This window comes from Pogona vitticeps, chromosome 4, assembly GCF_051106095.1.
Source record: "Pogona vitticeps strain Pit_001003342236 chromosome 4, PviZW2.1, whole genome shotgun sequence".
Taxonomy (NCBI): domain Eukaryota; kingdom Metazoa; phylum Chordata; class Lepidosauria; order Squamata; family Agamidae; genus Pogona; species Pogona vitticeps.
Window position 1 is genome coordinate 80,653,668 of NC_135786.1, and position 22,343 is coordinate 80,676,010.

General features: G+C 39.4%; 1 protein-coding gene across 1 annotated transcript in view; it reads left to right on the forward strand.

Annotated features, from left to right (window-relative positions):
• The window catches only part of TNNI3K (TNNI3 interacting kinase), a 224,219-nt gene that overhangs the window by 117,292 nt on the left and 84,584 nt on the right, over positions 1 to 22,343 (forward strand). The window lies entirely within an intron of this gene.

The following is a 22,343-nucleotide window of genomic DNA, read 5'->3' on the forward strand; positions in this document are numbered from 1 at the left end:
TGTGGTATTGGGGTAATGGAGGGGGGCCTTTTTAAAAAAAGAACTACAAGGCTGCTTTAAAGCGATCTTTAAAAGTGAGCTAAATGAAGCAGATGGGTAAACATCTCCCTGACACCTGGCCTGCCACCATGTATTATCTTTTGTTCATACACCGAGCAGACGATATGATAAAAGGTGCTTTATAACCTCGGGTAGTTACTGGTGCAATTAAGCCTCCTTTCCAAGCTGTGCATGCTAATTTTTCTGGAGCGCTTTACTGTCAAGCACACCTACCCAAAGAGACGTTATGTATGTGAGCATCCACAAGTGCTCTGAAAGGGCTTTTAGTTTCTTTGATCAAAGTCTGTTGGAGGATTTTTTTTTTTTATTGCATGGATCACTGAGCCAACAGACAGTAACAGATTGGTTACGGTGCCTTTATGGTATATTAACTCAGTCCATGTGCCAGGCCTGTGCAACTGGAATGTGCCTTTGAAAAGCTGGAAGCAATCCTTACAAAGTGCAGACACAAAAGCAACACACCTCTCATGACCGAGGGATAGAAAAGAGATTTCTCTCATATGCGCCTGCTCATTCGCGCTTTCATTTTAGAACTTGAAGCCTGTGAAGACGAGAGGTAAATGAGATACCTTTCATCTGATCAAAGCAGGCCGGATTCTTCCACATTTCATGTTGAAGGAAGTAGTAGAAGGGCTACTTATGCCCTCATGATGATCTTGTTTTGGAAACCCCATTCACATTATCCATTTGTGTGTCAGTCAGCTGCATGTTGTTCCTCCAAGCTGAGGCATTTTGTGGAAAAAATGGCTATCTAATTATACTTTCGAGGGCATAAGCTGTAATTCATGCTATATATAGATACATAGTGTGGTGCAGAACATAGAGTGACAAACTAGGGCGCAGGAGACCTAGGCTCAAATCCCCACCTGGCGGGAGGTGGAACTTGTAAACTGCTCTCTAAATATCTCATTTACCTTGCAAATCCTACTAGGGTCACCATAAGTGGGTTTCAGCTTGATGGCACATAGCACATAAATAGTCACTTCTTTTAGTGTCCAACATCTGTGAATATGATAGGAAGACATTTCGCTGCCTGAGGCAGAGGACAAGGCTGTGGCTTTGCAGATTCAGAAGCTGATTGGAGTGGCAACTGAACCTCATCTCACCTCAGACAATGAGATAGGGACCTCTACTAGATCTTAGGAGACTCACTTAGAGGGTTTAAGTCTGTGGCACATGCACAATATATACTCTGTCATCCAAGAAAGTCTGGGGAGCTTAGGAGAAACAACTGAGGCTTCCTTCCAACTGCTGATGCCCAAGACAGTTGCTTCACTCTGTTTAATGGCACTGGCCTTTACTGGAGCATTGTTCCAAAACTATATTGGTAACCCTAGAAACATAATAAAGCAAGGGGCCTTCCTGTTTGTATGGTGAGGTGTATTCTTCCATTTTCCGAATTCTTCCTTTCCCCTATTTTTTTAGAGTTCCCCGCCTCAGAACACAAAGACTGTTTAGTTTGATTAGACAAGATGACACGCGCTTTCTGGTATAGTTAATGTCACACTGCAAACTATCAAGATTAAGTGGGCTGACTGGCTGTTCCCCTATTATGCTCTGAACTGTCTGTACAGATTTTATTCCATTCCTGCTTGTGAGGTGCAGATGGGACGTGACCACACGAAGCCATCTACACACACACACCCCACCAGAATCAATGCTGTTGGAAAAAGATGTGACTTCCTCAGGCAGATATCCTCCTTGGTGTGTTGTAATAATGTCTGCCTTATTGTCTGTCTCATTGAAGCAAAAGAACAGCTGTCTATCAGGGCTTGCTAATACTTCCAGCTTTTACTCTGGCTCCTAGCTTGCACCAACCCAAGCTGTCATTCCCTAAGGTCTGGTCTCCTTGGACCATAGAGGATTTGGAGGTGGCCTCCTGTGGAAGTAATGCAATATACCTAGATATACTGAGTTTTAGAAAGAGTCACAGTCATGCAATGAGGGGGAAGTGTGAACAAACAGCTACAGGGCTGGGAAACTCATACGCTGCAAAAATGAGACACAGAGGATATATTTCTTCTGAGGGGAAGCATGGTGTAAATAAACATTTAAACATTTAAGTTGTAGCAGGGGAGGGAATATTTGTGCAAAGGAAATTCCCCCCTTCCAGCCTATGAATAATTTATTTTTGGCACATTAATTCATACTATAGCCCTATCTAATCTTGAGTTCCACATGATTTCCCTTGTGTTGTCCTTTGGAGTTGTTATCTGTGAATACAAATACTACCCCTCGATCACAGTTTCATTTCCTGACTTTTCCATGCTCATAACGCTGTCAGTAATGTGAATTGACAGACATCCATGTGAAACGGAGACGTTAAACAAACAAAAGTTAGACAGCAATAGGCATGCACACCCATTGAATATCACCTACTACATTTATCATCTATTGCCTAGATTTTATGTGCTGTAAACCAGGGGTCAGGGTGGAAGAAATGATGGGGATATTAAAATCAAGTATGTGTGATTCTTGCAAATCAAGTTGCATTCTGCTGTTTACTAGAGAGAAACTCCACTGAACAAGCCTCTGTAGTCTCACTTGGAAAAGCTTCTAGGCTCAGTTGACTGCTGTTTATCTATTAGGTCTGCGCTCAGAAACAACCAGAAACACTGCCAAGATTTACCTTGACCTACTCCTGACCTTCTGAATCCAGATGGTTCCCCTAACTAATACCCTTGCTACCAAAAACAAGAAGAGGGTATAGTTGAGGCACGGCTCCAGCATTGTAATCACATTCCCAAACAGTTTTCTTCTTGAGTCCAGATAAAGAGCAAAGTGTGAACATGTAGCCATTGAGCTATTGCCAAGTTTATACCCTGGTCTAGGGACACAACTGCTGGGCTTTCAATTAATCTAATGACTTCAAAAAAATCACACACTCTCCCCTTTGTGATCAACTTCTATGAGTGCACAAGGGTTCTGCACTTTGCTTGTGGAAAATAAATGACTTGATCAATTACACTGCTTGTGGAAAGAAAACTGTTATCAATACCCAATTAGATCTTAATACTAGGCATAGCATAATTTGGTAAGTTACATATGGGTTCATAAGGAGCAGTGTGACTACTAGCCAGAGTGAGGAAGTCAGTTCAGGCAACAAACTTTAGATATAATGAGAAGACTGTCAATGGTTAGTTATGTATTATTTGAGGGATGGATTGTTGTGGATTTGTTGATTTTTAGTGCATTGTGTTTTGATGAAAGGAGTGTAATTACATTTTTCTTCATCTCAGGCAGAGAAATGCTTTGGGCAGCTACGATTGCTGGCTAAAATGAAGGTTGGCACTAGGCTTTATCCTTCCCATAGACTAAATGGCTTCCTTTTAAAAGCTTAAGTACAGATAAAGGTTATATTTCACTATTAACCACAGCGTGGATGGACCAAATCTGGGCCTTGGAGCCATTTCATCTATCTTCCCACAGTCTGACCCCATGAGAATGATATATAGTTTTTACCTAAGGAAAAGAGTTTTCAACCTTTATGAGGCACGGTCTTCTTGTTGTTGGTCCTCTCCTACGAAAGGGTGGACATCATCATAGTTATGTTCACCTGGATGCAACAGGTCTAAAGATCATGTTATGCTCATCCAAATCACCTGCTAAGATTCTTTAGCCAACAAGTTGTCCAACCTACACTTCTTTTCCCTTTTATTTTATCTTGAATGATCAATTGTAACAGGGATGGGCAACGCATTGCTCAAGGGCTGCAGTTGGGTCTAAATGCAGTAACCACAATTTTTTAAAACAAAATTTGGTTGGGAAAAAAATATCCACTTGAACCCTCAAGGGAAAATTGATATGATTTTGCTGTGTTTTTAGGGTTTCCTAACAATGTTAGTAACCCTCACCTTTAATTTTTTTAAAAATTGTTTCTAAAGGGGGAGGGCTTTTTAATTTTTTTAAAAAAGTTTTTTTGTGAGGAAAAATTTGACCTTTGGTGCCCTGAAGTCCAGAGATAGGTATGTGAGGCTCTCAAATAGTGGGAGATTCCACACCTATGAATTATAATGATCTGTGCTTTTCATTTCTCATTATGTGACCAAAGTATTGTAGCTTTTTATAAGTTATATTCAGTGAGATCTCAATCTTTATTTATGTTTACTTTGTACTTCTACCCTGTTCTGAACTGCTAGATAGCTCAGATGTTTATAGATCTGGCTGTGGAGCCAGAAATCTGGAGTTTGATTCCTCACTGTACTGTCTTGGCGGGGGCTGGCCTTGATTATCCATGGGGTCCCTTTCAGCACGGCAATTCTAAGATTATTCATCCAATAAATTTTTAGTATCCTGCACATCTCAAATGTGTCCGTCTTTTAAATAGTTGTCTGGGTTAAAATCTACAGTTCCACTCTATATAAAAGAATAATAGAGCCAAGAATACATAGCACCATAGAATGCAGTTTTGCAAAGCCTTGATTAATATTGCTTATTGTAAATTTGGTTTTCTTGACATTCATTTTTAGATCACGGTTACCAACTTCATTGAGTAGGCTTTCAAAATTACCTGAATTATCAGCTAATGACATTGTATCATCTACATATTGACTGTTGTTGGTAATCACTTCACTTGCTGTGCTTCCATCATATTCTGCAACTGTTTAGATGTTCTACAAGCATAAATTGAAAAACAGTGCCAAGATACATCCTTCTCATACTCCTCTTCACATGTTTATGTTCTTTGTGAACTGATTTTCAACTTTCACAATGAGAATGTGAGATTTGGAAGGGTCAAATTCTTTGTCTTAATCCCAAACCAGAATTAATATTGCTGGAAGAAATATCAACAAACTCCGATATGCAGATGATACCATTCTGATGGCAGAAAGTGAGGAGGAATAAAAGAACCTTGTAATGAGGGTGAAAGAGGAGAGTGCAAAAAGTAGTCTGAAGCTCAACATCAAAAAACACCAAGATCATGGCCACTGGTCCCATCACCTCCTGGCAAATAGAAAGGGAAGATATGGAGGCAGTGACAGATTTCACTTTCTTGGGCTCCATGAATACTGCAGATGGTGACAGCAGCCCCGAAATTAAAAGTCACCTGCTTCTTGGGAGGAAAGCAATGACAAACCTAGACAGCATCTTAAAAAGCAGATTACCAACAAAGGTCCGCATAATCAAAGCTATGATTTTTCCAGTAGCAATGTATGGAAGTGAGAGCTGGACCATAAAGAAGGCTGACTGGCGAAGGATTGATGCTTTTGAATTGTGGTGCTGGAGAAGACTCTTGAGAGTCCCCTGGACTGCAAGGAGATCAAACCTATCCATTCTGAAGGAAGTCTATCCTGAGTGCTCACTGGAAGGACAGATCCTGAAGCTGAGGCTTCAATATTTTGGCCATCTCATGAGAAGAGAAAACTCCCTGGAAAAGCCCCTGATGTTGAGAAAGACTGAAGGCAAGAGGAGAAGGAGATGACAGAGGATGAGATAGCTGGACAGTGTCATAGAAGCTACCAACATAAATTTGATCAAATTCTGGGAGGCAGTGGAAGACAGGAGGGGCTGGCGTGCTCTGGTCCGTGGGGTCACAGAGTCAGACATGACTTAACAACTAAAAACAACAAGTCTATTAATGGATTATCTTCAAACATCTCCTTAATGTAATCACTTCAGATTATGTGTTACCTCAAAGCTTATTACTTTCAATCACTTGTTACTATCCATCAATAAAAATGACTTATTACTGTCACTTTTTAATATGCTGCTGCCTCCTTGATCTCATGCAAATTTAAAAAGCATTTATGAGCCCCCCTTTTTAATAATAGTGTGTATTTTTGATCACTCTGTTATTTAATTTCTATGCTTTTTCTCTTCTTGTTTCTTTGTATTTTCCTTAATTTTAATCTTGCAGCAATGACAGGTTATGATCTGAATTTACTTCAGTCTTGAGATAAGTGTTTACCAATTTAACATTGTTTCAGTACTTCTGATTCATATAATACGTTCTGTTTGCTTCCTTACAGTATTTTTGTCCGTGTCTTTTTTCAAGTTCCTCCATTTTGGCCTTATGTTTGTAAAATAATCATGTCACAGTGTAATATGTCATGTGTTGTTGTTCATCTGAGGTTATGTTTACCTGCTTTTCAGGCCTGCTAAGGACAATGTGATTTTTATTATGTCCAGATACATAAAACCATAGAATTCAAAGAGGGTGTACTTTCTTTTTCACATGACTGTTTTTAGCAGATGTGAGATACCTGGTGGTGGTGCTTAGCAAGGTTTGTCCACCGGTTGACCCCTCTGTCATAGACACAGACATGCCATTTATTTTGAGATTTTGGATGTTGGGTGCATTTGTCTTTGGCTTTAATGTAAAACTACTTTTAGAGCCCAGCCAGCCTGTATGGGAATTAGATTGAAGAGAAAATATATTGCCAACTGTAGATCATTATCCAGAAGCAGTGTGTTGGGAAATACCGAGGCTGGTCATCCTTCAACTAAGCAATGTAAGGGTGAAAGGAAATGTGATGGCAGCAGATCGGTATGTCAGGATTTGGTCACCAGACAACTGAGTAGGAGAAAATTACAGCACAGCTTGAGAGATTTCTTCCCTGTCTGTGCTCCTCACTACATCTCACCCCTGCCATGAAAACCCTGAAGAAGAACATAAGAGAAAATGCCCTGATGTAATTACTACGGTAATTATGCAGTAATATGTTCTTTTTTTTTTAAATCTCGTCCTGAGTATGTTAGCCTCTTTGAGTTTGCCTAGGAGAAGGAAAGTGGGATAGAAATGATATAAAATCAGATAAAGTGAATCATGATGAAACAGAGAAGTTGGGATTTCTTACACTTCATAGAATACCTCTGAAAGCAGTTATCAGTGAAAGAGGGTGATCAGGTGTGAAGTAGCCTTCAATATGTTCAAAATGAGCATTCGGCAGTCTATTTAAAGGGGATATTTCCCCCATATGATCACCCAGTAAATCTGTCCTCTTATCTGTAGAAGTGAGAATTGTAACTCCTATCTCCTTTTTCCTTCCAAAGCCATCCTACATATTCTGAGGTATATGTGTCCCAATGTCTTCAAGCAGTGTTGACTAGAGCAAATGATTTGTAAATCATCTCCCCAAATGTATTACTTGTGCTGATGCCTTTGGGGATACTAGGCACCCACCACTAGGTGGCTAAACCACATTTTTGTTGTGATATGCCACTGAGCCACGTCTGACTTAGAGTGACTTTAATAGGATTTTCAATTATTAGATGTTCAAGGAGTGGTTTTACAATTGCCACCCATCCCTCCCCGCAGTGAGCTTCCATAGTCCAATGTAGAAGAACATTAGAATCAAAGTGTTAAAAAAATGCTGCTTTTTTCCCATGAATAATAAAAAAGGAGCTGGAGACGAAGGGGAGCAGGAGCAGGACTGTGCCCTGCCAGATAACAGTGGAAGATCAGATAGCCACAACATGCAATGTACACTGTAGGCACAGAAATTCTCAGAATATTCAAAGTCCTTAACCTGGGTCTCGAGTTTAAGCAATCTGTATATTGGTAAACTGCATGGCTACTGCTTTTTTTTCTATAAATGGACATTCCCATGAGTTTTTACTACAAAATTGGGGGTGGGGGGGAGAGAGAACCAAAACAGATTTAGGGATGAATATGAAATCTGGGATTTCCAAATAAACTCAAGTGCAACAACAACAACAACAACAACAACAACAACAACAACAACAACAACAACAACAACAACAACAACAACAACAACAACCATCATGTGCCATCAAGTCAATACTGACTTAGGAGAACCCTTTCCAGGGCTTTCCAGGTAGAGAATACTCAGAAGCTGTGCTTTAAAATCAAAATCCTTATTTTTTTTCCTGTTGCAAATACTAACTTGTGTCCACATTAATTTATTTATTTTGAAGAATCTTTTAGCTCTATCTAATTGGCTACTCCTCATTATATTTTTCTATTTGAGAAGTTCAAAGTCAAGTTGTTATGTTGTGTTTTTTTAAAAAAACCCAGATTTAGATTATTTGAACCAAGTGTATTTATAATTAACAAAATAAGCATGGTTTCATTTATCCTTTAAACTCTGATCCTCGCTATCTTGATGTGTATAGGAAACTCTGAAGGCCTGCTGTATAGCATTTGATAAAGTAAAAATATCAAGTGCTACTTCTATCTTATATGAAAACCCTTCTCTTATGGCATCAACAGATGTCTCGTCCCCCAAAGCCTTTGGTGATCAAGAGGGAGGGAACATTGTTGTGCGTTGCAAATGGTTGTATTTGAACTTAATTAGCTTTCAACAGAACACCTCCTTTTTAGTGGAGTAATTCAGTAAGGAGTAGAAAAGGTGAACACATTAGGGGCTGTATAGGGTGATTTCATAATTCAGCATTCTTATGTCCAGGGAACATAAGAATGGATCGAAAGGTCTGCTGGTGCCCGGTGGTAATAGCTGGCAGCACTTTAAAGTAACTCAAAATGACACTGAAGAAGCGTCTTATCAGCAACTTGGTACAGATAATGTGTATACTGACTTTGTAACTTGGAGCAAATCACTGCCAAGCTTTGCCCCATTTGCTTTATGCTGGCAATAAGATTTTGCCCACTAACATTCTTTTGCCATATCCCAGCTTCTAATTAATTAATAATCAAGTAGATTACAACTTATGGCCAGTCTTCCTAGGTTATTCTACATATACAGTATTCAGAAGTATTCCTTTTTCTAGGAGTGCTCTGGGACCCCAAGAATGACTCTTTTCCAAGGAAGCACCGTGGGGAATGAATTGAGTTAATCAACCTCTTGGTTGGCAGCCAGGTATGCAACTCACTGAGATATCCAACCAGCTCAGATTGTAGTTCAACACTACAGAACCATAGTCAGAGGCCTATTCTCAAAAGCCACACAACAAAATTCAGAAAAAAATGTATGATGTTCTGCAGTACAGGAGCATATACAGGCAACGTCCAGGGCTAAAAAGCTGTGTTCATGAGCTTTGTCTTCACATGTTCTATCCCCAATGAGCTCACCATTGATAACGGAAGAATCTGTGCAAGCAGGAATCTAGATTCATTTTTGTCTTCTGATCAGACAGGTGACAATATCGCTTAGTCTCTGAATGGGGTCGATCGTGCTAGAATTGATTTGAATCGGGGCCAGTATCTTGTACCAAACTTAAATATCACTAGCAGCAAATGTATCTGAAGCATCTCAAGGAATGGGCTACTGTTCATGAAAATGTGTGTATAAAAGTCCCTGTGAGTTTTTAAGGTGCCACAAATGGGCTAACACCCTGGAGATTAGTAGCAAAATATTCATGGTATATCACCGTTCTCTTTTCTTATTTCCACACAGATTAAAATTAGGATGGCATCTTGCTAACAGCAGTAGAATTATGGCTATAGATATTTATAGTAAGTTGCTGAATAAATTATACTAGTCCAAATTCATTGTATAGAAGTGTGTGTGTGTGTGTGTGTGTGTGTGTGAGAGAGAGAGAGAGAGAGAGAGAAAGAGAAAGAGAGATGCTGTTCTGGACAATGAGTTTAACTTATAATTATAGATTTCTATTATGGTGTACAAAATGTATGGATAATAAATCATATAATACACAAATACTACATCATTATATGACATACAAAGAACACATCACTCTCTGGCATAACATGATAAATAGACAGAATAGACAGACAGATCAATTCAACAGTGTACCTGACCTCTAGCAGTATATGGGTTATATATTAGTGGAATGAGGGGTTTCTTCCCCTCCTATTCCTGATGAAGCACTCCGGAGCTCCAAAAATTTCCTCTGGAGGGTATTTCAGCCCCCCTGAAGCAAGTTTTAGGGTACATCCAGAAGCTGGGTGAAACAGCTAGAATCCTGCAAAAGTACACTGTGCTGAAGAATATATAAATGTATAATTAGGCCAATCTGTTTTAGCAAATTATTTATACAGAATTAATTAAATTGTAAAAGTCATTGTTTTGACTGTTGTTCATAAGTGCATAGTCTTTGAATGCAGTTTATGCACAATTTCATATTTACGAAAAGACTAGTCCCAGCAAGATATTTTCTGTAAATTTCTGACATTTGCTATCCAGTCCACTCAATTAAATCTACCAACTCCCTTTTTTATTTATACATATTTTGTTGATTTAGTTGGATGTTTCTGATGATTTATTAATACATAATGATTCTCCACAAAGTAAGATGATATCGCAAAGTAAGATATCTTGACTACTTGGTCCTAGCTAGAATGTAGCCACTGAATCAATGTGGCTTACACTAGTGCAATCTTGATTCCTATTCATTTAGTGAATTTACAACAATTGGAAATAGGCCAGCTGAGTGTTTTTTGTTTTGTTTTGTTTTACTATAACTCAGTTGTAGCAGACAACTTGTACAAGGAGAAATCATTGCTGAAATATTTCATTTAGGGCTTTATTTAACCAATTTGTCTTTTCTTATTGATCATTTTGGCTCTTTTATCAGTCAAGTCAGGAGAAGGATGGGATGGAGGTTTCAATAATTGTGAGTGGGGGAGGTATTTTCCATGTCATGCATAATTATGCATTAAAAAGTTACTTATTCAGAATATACTGAATACACCAAAAGTACCTTTTCCTAACTCATTGTGAGGACTATCTTATAATATTCCTGCCAGTCACCATTCAACAGAAGTGCCGTATTTACCTGGAATCCCATGGGAGTTCCTCTCTAAAGGCCATGTTCAGGATTGCAGCCCAGGGCAATATAAACATATAAATCTTGATAGAAGATAAAAACAGAAATCCATTTAAATATAATGCAGTTGCTTCATTTAGAAGAAAAAAACCATGCAGACATTAATTACTGAAATCCATGAACTATGTTATATTTTTTAAAGGGAAGATTAATCCCATGAAAATGATTATCTTTCCTAAGTTAATTTTATAGAATAAACCCATTTATATTTGTCAAAATGTTCTGCAAGAGAAGCAAATATTATTACACAAGTTTATTTCAATGAAAAACAAACCTGCAGTAGGTAACAGGATTATATATGATTAAGGGAGAAAGGTTTAAGTATATTGAATGTGACTGGTATTTGTATCCTAATTGATTAGTGTGGCTTCAGAAATGGCTGGAAGAAGTAAATGTAAATTATTACTGCTTGGCTGAACAAGATTGCACAAAATAGCACTTAAGGACCCTTACTCGGCTAATTAAAACGACAAGAAACAAATATTATTATGGTAGCAATTGCATAGTCAATATCATTTTATATGACTGAGATAGATATAGGGAAGCCTTAGCACTTGCCAGATCCACAACTGGCTCCAATGTTGTGCATATTTTTGTTAAATCAAGATGAAATTTTATGCTGCAGTGCTTTACAAATCTATCCAAAAGTAGAGACTGAAATTAACATTTCGGTTTTAAATTGATTCACTAATTAAGTGATTTCTGGAGAAAATGGCATGTAGGACCAGCTCAATTAAAATTTTATATAAACTTAGGTCACTATATTGAAGGTTAGAAATTACTGGAACATGAATGGCCCATTCAGGTGAAATTGTGTCGGCACCATTTTCTCAACTTCCTCCTCCACCAGCCTTCAGAATTGTTGGGTTTTTTGTTTGTTTGTTGTTGTTGTTTTGAGGCATGAGATGACTGAGATTCAGTCACCACTCTTAGTCACTACAGTCCAAATGAAGAGTACCTGTCCAGTTCTGTATAGCAAGGGTGCTAACTGTGACATCAGCAGAAGCAACATGCTACAGAAGAGGTGGAAGCATGCAAAAGAAGAAGAAGGTGAGGGCCCAGGCTGTTGAGAGTGCTGTTGAACCTCTTGTTCTCTCTACCTGACTAGAATCATGGAAACAGCGGATGGAAGAGAAGACAGTGCGAGAGGAAGACAAAAAGACTCTTAAGGAGAGGAGGAATAAGGAGAATATGTTAATGGACAAAATTAATAAATCACCAGGGTGATTTATTCCATAGGGGAATGCATTGCTAGGGTTGTTGGAGTTTTTTACTTTGACAACTTGATTCCTCAAGTCACCAGATTTCTTGCATGGGGTAATTTTTCCTAACAGAGAAAGACAAGGTATGGGTCAGGAAGCATTTACCATTGGGAGAAGCTTACCCATCTGCATTATACATGAGTTATGAATTATACTCATGTAAATGACAATTTAATATAAACTAAATGGTTAAAGGGACGTGGTGGCACTGTGGGCTAAACCGCAGAAGCCTGTGCTGCAAGGTCAGAAGACCAGAAGTCGTAAGATCGAATCCACGCGACGGAGTGAGTGCCCATCGCTTGTCCCAGCTCCCGCCAACCTAGCGGTTCGAAAGCATGCAAATGCAAGTAGATAAATAGGGACCACCTTGGTGGGAAGGTAACAGCGTTCCGTGTCTAAGTCGCACTGGCCATGTGACCATGGAAGATTGTCTTCGGACAAAACGCTGGCTCTATGGCTTGGAAACGGGGATGAGCACCGCCCCCTCGAGTCGAACACGACTGGACAAAAATTGTCAAGGGCAACCTTTAACCTTTATCTAAATGGTTAAAAACACGTCCCCTTCAACTTAAATATTAACTAATCAAATTTTGGAGCTTATAAACATTTGATTCCATTGTCTGATCATAAACTGTTACTTAGGTAAATGTAAAAGTTCCCCTTGACAAATGTCTAGTCGTGTCTGACTCTAGGGGGTGGTGCTCATCCCCGTTGAAGACGCCGGCCACAGAGACTGGTGAAACATCAGGAAGAACAACCTTCAGAACATGGCCAAAGAGCCCGAAAAACCCACAACAACCATAGAGCCTGTGTTTGTCCATAGACAGTTTCAGTGGTCACGTGGCCAGCGTGACTAGACATGGAACGCCGTTACCTTCCCACCGAGGTGGTACCTATTTATCTACTTGCATTTTGCATGCTTTCGAATTGCTAGGTTGGCAGGAGCTGGGAGAAGTGACGAGAGCTCACTCCGTCTCATGGATTCAATCTTATGACTGCTGGTCTTCTGACCTTGCAGCACAGAGGCTTTTGTGGTTTAACCCTCAGTGCCACCGCATCCCTCTAAAAACTGTTAAATCATTTTTAATTGATTTCTACTGATTCTTCCATCTCTTTCTGGGAGTAAGTCCTCTTCATGTATCACAGGACATTTCCTAATAGTAAACAAGTGCCATCAAGTCAATTTGGACTTATGGTGATCTTTTTCAAGATTTTCCAGGCAGAGAATACTCAGAAGTGGTTTCTTCAGTGGGCACCCTGGGACGGTACAGCTTGCCCAAGACCACACAGCCTGGCTCTACTTGCAGGAGGCACAGTAAAGTGCAATGTTAGATTACCTGCTCCAAGTATGACAAGATTAAACCAAAACAGTTTCTTTATGAGTGCCTCAGAATGGCACTTGACCTATGGGTGTAGACACACAACCAAACACATTCACTGGCTGAAATCCTTTGCATGACAAAGATGTAACTTTCATTCTTTTCTAGCCAGAAAGTAAAGAACCCCCACTGATATAGTTGAATATACACAGCAAGCCAGTGGAGCACACACCCAACCATCATTCTTGGCAACTCTTTTACTTACCAACTAGGAAGGAGTAAAAGCTGTGCCGCTACACAAAGCAACAGGATTTCAGCTAATAAGTTGATTCAATATCATTGTATTACAACCTGATAATTTCATTTATTAGAAAGGTTTACATTGTCCAGTTTTAATCAGGTATCGATGAATCAGTGACACATTCATTGAATCCATGACGGATGGATGTGATTCCATTCCATTCCATTCCTTTCCTTCCTTCCTTCCTTCCTTCCTTCCTTCCTTCCTTCCTTCCTTCCTTTCCCTCTCTTTTACTTTTTATTTTTTACAGTATTTTTTGTCTGTGTTTTGTTTTATATTGTCCTATGATACAAGTCTGACTGTAGGTAACTTAGTAAAAAAAAACTCTTGGTGTAGTTCAGTCTCACATCTGTGAAAATAAAATGCAGGGTGGGGAGAATAAACACTTGCGAAGGAGATAACTTTGCACTGAGTGACGGTATAACTTCAGCCCATCCAACCACATACAGTAGCTGCTGATACCGTTCTTCAGTCAGAGAAAACTGGAACCCTTGCGCATAGCCTCAGATCCGTTAATCACTGGAAATGTGTAGAAGAGAATGCCAGGACTAAATTTTGTGGGTTGTGACATAACTCCAGACTTTTCAGCAGGAATTTTATCTTCTTGAACTTTTTGCAATTTTCAGCACATCCTCATATGCAAGTGTGTTTAGACCATGGGAAGCTCACAGGATGTATCCATCCCATTTCTGTTTGCTAGAGATAGGGTTTGCCAGTCCTGTGTTTTAACCCTACCAAAAAAAATGAGACTGTTATGCTGACCTGCATAAAGGCTTGTTCTGGATAAATAACAGTTCCTTGCATAGCGAAGGTCCTGCAGGTGGAAATTTCTTCTATTTGATGCTGAAATTTACTGATTTTCTGGTGTCTTTTCAACTACAAAGCGCAAGTGTCTAAATATCCTGATGTCTATAGTTTTAACCTCTCCAGACCTTTTGCCTCTGCTTTGCTCACTTCCATTTCTCCCTTTCTGCCTCTGCCTCTTCAGCAACTTCAGGGATGAGCGATTGTTACCACATTCAGAATGCTGACCTTGGATGTTTATGTGGTATAAGCTAACACAAAAGTTGAGTTAGAGAAATAACATTCTGGAAACACAGTTAACTTTTTCTTTTTCTTGTTCTCCCCCCCCCCCCCCCAATATTCTTTTACAGTTTTGCTGGCAAGTTTGGTCTGTTCTTAAAACTGTGAAAACCAACTGTACTAACCAGATAATACAATGAGTAAAAAAAAGAATAAACAACAACAAATCAATACTTTTTACAGGTCAGTCCTGTCCTGTAGTGGAGCACTATTCAACAAAGCAAACTCTGGAGTCTTTCCATGCATCCATTATGCTATGGCGAATTTATGTATTTTGATCTAGATCTCTCACTGCTACCCTCTTGACACATCTAGACTCAGAAGCAAATTGAAAAAATAATAGCCAGCAAAATTGCACTCGAAAGAATAAAGCCAGTTTCTTTCAAAATAAATAGCACTCATTTACTGGCCCTTGCAGGCCAAAGTTGATGTTAGGGCAGCAGGTCCACCAATAGCAGAAAACAGGTCATTGCTGAATGTCTGTAAAGCTGCAATAAGGGGGAGATGGGGGAGAATTTCTAACAGGATTAGAGGATGGGAACACTGCCTGCTATTTGTCCTGGGAAATCCCCTCCTCTTGTCTACATTTCTTTTAATTGAGCTGTAAGGCTGGGGGGGGGGTAAAATATCTGCTTGAACTTATTATAATTGCACAAGAGTATAGTGATATTATTGTGCAGCAGATTAACATCCTACAAGGCAATTCTAAAAACTGGGGAAACACAAACAAAAATTATAACTTTGAAACTAGACTTTGGATCAGAACCAAATTTGGTACAAGTCTAGCAAACTGTTGGCTCTTGCTGTGTGCCAAATATGGGAAAGTTTAGGGGTTTTGAGTTACAGTTTTTTAATTGTAAAACTGTTTTATCCCCCATGCGGAAACTAGCAATCTTACATGTTCCCAGATTTAAAACAGATCAAATAAATTAAAAAGGCCAATCCTGCTTATCTCAAAAGAGAATGGTTGACCCCACACACTTATTTTAATTTGGAAGGAATCCAGGTTGCAGTGTTGAAATACTGATCCTCAAAAAATCCTTTCAAAAAGAAAAAACAACCACTTTGTTACAAGATTCAGCATGCATGGAACAGGCTTATCAACAAGAGTGTTACAAAGTAGATGCATTGTTGCAGCTTCATGGCTCTGGAAGGGAGATGTTTGAAGGGCAATGAAAGGTCACACAATTAAAAAACAGGTTTTATCTGAAGAGTTTTAAAAGCAGGTCTGGTTTAAATAAAGTAACAGAAGTTCTTCTGATCTAGTAGCTACCCTTGGTACGGTCAGATCATGGAAATGGCATGTGTTTGAGCACATCAGAATTTTCCCCGTCTTTCAGGGAATCATTCTAGCCTGCCCATAAAAAATAGCCCTACAGTTTGACCAAAAAGGTCCAGTTTGGGCACAGATCAAGGTCAGGCTGGAGTGCAACTCATTGCATCATTGCAGGGAAATACATCACACTAGACTGTTCCACAAACAGTCCAAAATGCAATTTATGTACCTGTGTGATCATACCCTTAGGTTATTAGGTTAATAATCACTACTAAATGAATTAAGGCATTTTATTTTACATCTTGAGCAAAATCTTCCTGTGAAATACCATTAAGTGTGGCCACACAAGTGGATTTCACAACGTGCTTTCTGTCTGTCATGCACCTGTCATGTTATTCATTGTACAACCAAAGGATGACTGGCAGGAAATGGACAACTGGCAAAATGCCTCACACTGCCTGCACAATTACTCTTATTTACTGTTAACATGGTAGCATAATCCAGTAGGATTCTGGCCCTTGCGATTTGTTGTTTTTAAGGATAAGTAAGCAGTTTGCCATTTCATTTTGTGTGGTTTGTTGTTATTGTTACTTTTTGAAGGAAAGAGCACATGATGAAGGCAAGCAATAGAGGCAGGAAAATTGGAGATCACTTTTTTAACAAGAAGAAAGGATGAAAGATGATCTAGTTTTCTTTATTTTGACTTTTTATAGCTCAAATTTACCATCATCATCATCATCATCATAAATTTTATTATCAGTGACCAGGAAGAAAAAAATACATTATTTAGATAAAATCACATAATATACCTGAAATGCATCTTCTCCTTCTTATCAAATTATACCATCACATCTAATATAAAAGCTGTTGTAAAAAATAATCATGTGCTGTCAAGTCAATTCTGACTTATGGTGACCTTTTTTCAGGGTTTTCCAGGCAGAGAGTACTCAGCTGTGGTTTACCCTTCCCTTCTTCTGGGGTGCCCTGGGACTGTGCAGTTTGCCTGAGGCCACACAGGCTGGTTCTTCTCCCTAGAGGCCCAGTGGGGAATTGAATTCCCAAACTCTGGCTCTGCAGCCAGATACTTAAACCACTGGGCTATCCAGTCACAAAGCTGTTGTGGAGGGCTTTATTTTAATCGAGTCATAGCCATTTCCTCTCTTTGAGGTGTCTTGGGGAGACTGCAGCCCTGTGAGGGAGGACAAGGTTGAGAACAGAATGCTTAGCACTCTAAACATTTCCTAGGAGTCTGTGAATGCTATAATTATTAAAATGGAACAAATTTGATAATGTCCTTGTAAACACATTTCCTCTATTTTGAATACTTCCCTGGGCCAACAACATACTATGCTGTGCAGACTTCCATAGCCCCTGTTTACTCTGCACAGTTTATTTTCTCACATGTTCACCTCTCAGGATAAATGCTCTTATCTGTGGCATGCATGTGTGCAGTTACATTTATTCCCAGGTACCATTACTTCTCCTGTTGCATTCCCTATTGTTCAGTGACTGAAAAGTAAGAAGAAAAGCATTTTGTTCACATTACCCTCAATAAATGGGTTTAACCACAATACAAATCTCATAATTCACCTCCCCAGTCCCAGTGGTTACAGGACAAATCCACTAGATTTAGTAGTAAGCCTTAAATACAGCTCGATTGACAGATGTAGGAAAAGTTAGGGTTCTGCAATCCTTTACTTTTATTGGAGTTTTCCTGTTGCTATGGTTTCAAATATTTAATTGAAACATTTTTTTTCCTAGCATGGTATGGATAATGAGTTTTATAAATGCTTCCTCTTGTAGTATTAACAACTTGTCTGCAGCCCTGAAGTGAAATTCTGACAGGGGGAAGGAAATAGAAGAGGAAAAATCATCTAGGTTAGTGTATTGTGTGTGTGTGTTATACATGTGCAGATGTGTGTGTCTGTGCGTGTGTAATACATACACGCAAATCTATATCTATATCTGTCTATAAACTGGCAAAACAATCCATTCTTTCGATTTACAATTTGGAATAGTTGATGGTTTAGTTTAGTTTAGTTTAGTTTTAATTCTCATTTATCCCAGAAATGGCACTCATAGTGACTTGATATATTAAAATTGAAAAAAAGCACACACACCCAAATATAATTAAAAACTAAAGACAGATTAAAAACCCAAGTATAAACACACTTCTATAAAACAACGGCCACTCCTGCCCAGGGAGCGACAAGCCTAGCTATTTTGTGGAGACTTCCATTGCCTGACAAAAGAACGCCGCCAGGAGGCCAAAAACATTTGTGGTACTGAGACAAGGCTGACCCCTGAGGTTTTCAAAGTCTGTGTAGGCTCATATTGGAGAAAATAGCAGTTTAAATGGGGGCTGGGACATCTTCATTATGTTGGAGGTGGAGGGGATAGACTATGGGACTTGTAGAGAGAGTAGAAAAAGGAGACGTTCTCTGTGTGCTGCATGGGCATGCAAAATCATTGGTAATCTCCCCCCCCCACCCCCCCGGTGGATAAAAAAGAAGTCCTTTTCATGGAACATATTATTTACCTACTGAATGAAGTGACACAGAAAACGGTGATCAGTTGAAAGGTCTTCTGGCATAGTGAAACCCTGAAGTACTGAGGAAGCAAGATGAATACCATTGTATTACAGATTATTTATGTTTTACCTTATGCATCATCCAAAAATGTATGCCTTAGTAGAACCAATGTGATGTAGTGGACAGTGACGGACTAGGACTCAGGAGATGGGGGTTCAAATCCTTGGTCAGCAGTGGAAACTCACTGCTTAAAGATCTCACACACTTTGAAAACCCTATTAGGGTTGCTATATGTCAGATATAAATAAAAAGCACATAGGAACTTAAAATGTGGAATTTATGGATGTCACAGAGCCTAGGTGCTACCTTTTACAAGTGTCAACAGTAGCAGTGCTTGTAAAAGTTATTTTTGGGGGTGCAGCTACCAGAATGCTTTAGGCAATCTGACTGTGCTGGCTGGGGAAACCTGGTAGTCCAAACTGTGATTTTTCTGGGTTTGGACAATACCTGTAACATGTTACCTTTCAGAGTAATGAAGGCATAATTATACTGTCCAAAATCTTCTTGCATAGTTAATCTGACATAACTTATTGCCAACAGAATGAAGTGACATAAAATATGGTGATCATTGTTGAAACATCTTTGACTATAGTATAGGTTGTTGTGGCTTTTTCGGGCTCTTTGGCCATGTTCTGAATGTTGTTCTTCCTAACATTTCACCAGTCTCTGGCTGGTTGTTCTTCCTAACATTTCACCAGTCTCTGTGGCCGGCACCATCAGAGGACAGGAGTCAGAACTCTGTCTGTGGCCACAACCCACAACAATCATCAGGTCCTGGCCATGAAAGCCTTCAGGAATACATATAAACCTATAGTACATAAGAAGTAAAGTATACAAACATTGTACATTAAGAAATCACTGTAGCCATTGCCTGTTGCATGTGGAGTTGTATGACACAATACCCAACAAATAATATCTATAGTGCTTTCTTAACTTAAGGCAATTCACCTTTAAAAGGTACACTACAGTGGACCCTTGACTTACAGACGGCTTGACTTACAGACTTTTTGAGTTACATACTTCTCTGGCCACAAAATTTAGGTTTGACTTGCAGACTGAGATTTGACTTACAGACCAGAAAAAACCCAAAATGCAACAAAAACGGCCTGTTACGGGATTAATCGGTTTTCAATGCACTGTAGGTCAATGGAGACTTGACTTACAGACTTTTTGACTTGAGAACCGCCTTCCAATACGGATTAAGTTCTCAAGTCAAGACCCCACTATATTAGCATTATGGCAGTATTAGAGGATTCAACATTTTTGAAAATAGCGTAACTACTGATAATCTAGTTGTATCTGTTTTTAGCTAATGAATTAACATGTACTAGTTACATTAAAGAGTTTAGGAGGATTTGGGGCCATATTTGACCATGATTCTTTTTATAAAATCTGTTTTTTATTACTAATTTTTAAATCCTGAGAAAGTAATTTGTCATAATGTGTTACTCTTAGAATAATATGTAACTTGTACTGGAAAATATGTTACTTTTCAAAACCAAAGTTGTAGTCTGTAAGATGTCAGTGTTCTCTGTGGTATACACAGGTTTCATGTGACTATATGGGGTACCTATGCAGGGACGTTTAAATTTGCTTTTTCCACATGGAGCACTGCTACTACCAAAGAGCTTTTAAGTGTACACACATAAGAGGCACAACATGTATTTCAGCTTTTGTGACAGGGGTGGGGACTGTATGGCCCTCCAGATGTTGGTGGACTACTCCCATCTGCCCTGGCCAGCACAGGAGCTAAGGTCTGACACCTAGAGGACCAAACTTTTCTCAGTCCTGCCTTAGAAATCAGTCTCCAGTGCTATTTTCCTAGGTTTTTTTATTATTTTTGAGTAATTTGGACAGACATGTTGGTAAATGAAGGGTTTTCATATGCTAAGGTTTAAAATGAAGTCTAATTATCTTAGGATAGTTAACCCTCAGACATCTTCCCAAGCAGATTAATCACTCTCAATGTTGTATCACAAAGTGATTCCTCTTGAAAAAAATGCCTATTTTTTTCAGTATGGCAGACAGGTACTATTTGTCTTCAGAGGGGACATGGCTTTAGGAAAGTGGAAATATATAGAAGGTCATTTGAGTTAGAAGCAATTGCAAGTATCAGTGACAGAATTTGCTGTTTTTAGAAAGAAGACTATCTCCATTTCAGAATATGTTCTCAAACAGACAAATGTTCAGTGAACAAGGAATGGATCCTATGACAGTCAGAGGCACCCCGTCTGTCTAGGCTCTTGTCTGAATACCCATCTCTCATCTGCCACCAGAAATCCCATCAAAAATAAAAACCAGAAACTCGGCTCAGTTTAAGTCAGCGATGACAAGCTGGCCATCCAATTAAGAGGGAAGGGAGTAAACAGAATCTGTGATCAAGGACAAGGTGAGATCTAAAGCCAGAAGGTCTTGAGGAACAGCATTCAGGAAATAGTCATACATGAAAGAGAGAAGGAGAAAAGTAAAGAAAACATAGCCAGGAGTTAAGCGTAATGAGCAAGGCAAACACCCTTATCAACAGTAGCAAGCAGAAAAGCTGTCTGAACCATTAAACATATCCTAGGTGACAGAGGTGTAATTCCAGATTTCTCCAGTGGTGGGGAAGGAAGGCGAGAGGGAGGGAGGGAAAAAAGCAGGATGAAGATTCTACACACAATTCTGAGGATTGCTTTGGGGTATGTTATACATTATGCTGCAACATCAGAAACATATTTCAAGAGCATTTTTTCGTGTGGTAATGTTTGTCAGGCCTCACAATATAGCTGGATCTGTATAGCTACTCCTGAGGAGTAATCACATGAGGTCTGAAACAGGGTGATCCCTTATTAAATGGTGTTTTTGATTGCTTCTTGATCATAAGCCTTGGGCACAACAACAAATTCCCCTCCTCACATTTTAATCAGCAGCTGAATTACATCTGAATATGAATGGGTATGTTCTGTCAGTAAGAAGAAAGAAAGAGGGAAAGAAAGCCTGGAGACAAGCCAGCTGCATGCAAGACAGAGCTCAGAAATATATATATATATATATATATTTAACTATAAGCTTTGAAACCTCCCCACCATGCTGGCTGGGAGATTCCAGGAGAAATAGACTCAGAGATGCCATTTCCAAGTTCTGCGTAAAGGTACCAGCACATATGTTGAACAACAAGCGCAAATGATGTTCACAGCATTGCCAGTTGTGAGGGTTTATACTACAGTTCAGTTGAAGGGACTGTATCTTTGAATAAATTGACACAGAGGCTTGTGAAGGGAGCAGAAAGACTGGAAGAGTCTTTGCTTTTTTAATCCAACCAAATTGTGTTAACACTGGAATATCGCAGCGGATCAGGTCTGAGAATATCTCATGCAACTGAGGGCAAGGCAGAGGTTGGAGGCAAGTGAGCACCTCTGCTGTTGGCAAAATTGGAATAATAACAGTAAGAATGAATCTTACTGGAGGCTATATCCAAGCTATTGCTGTCATTCTCTTTTTTGAAGGAGGGGCACAATGGCCTGCTTTGGCTAGCAGACTTCCTTTTTTCTAGAAGCCTTCACTTTTCTCCAGCCTTTGCTATTACTCTGTTCACCGTCTGCTGGTGACTTGACCTGTGTATTTCTTCTGCATCAAAGACACCTGGGTTTCCTCTTCTGCTGAGTGTGACATGGAGCCAAGTCTACCAAACAGGCTTATGGTGCCCCCTATTTGCTCTGACTGTTACCTTCCACTGTTGACCAAGCCATCCTAGATTGTAGACTC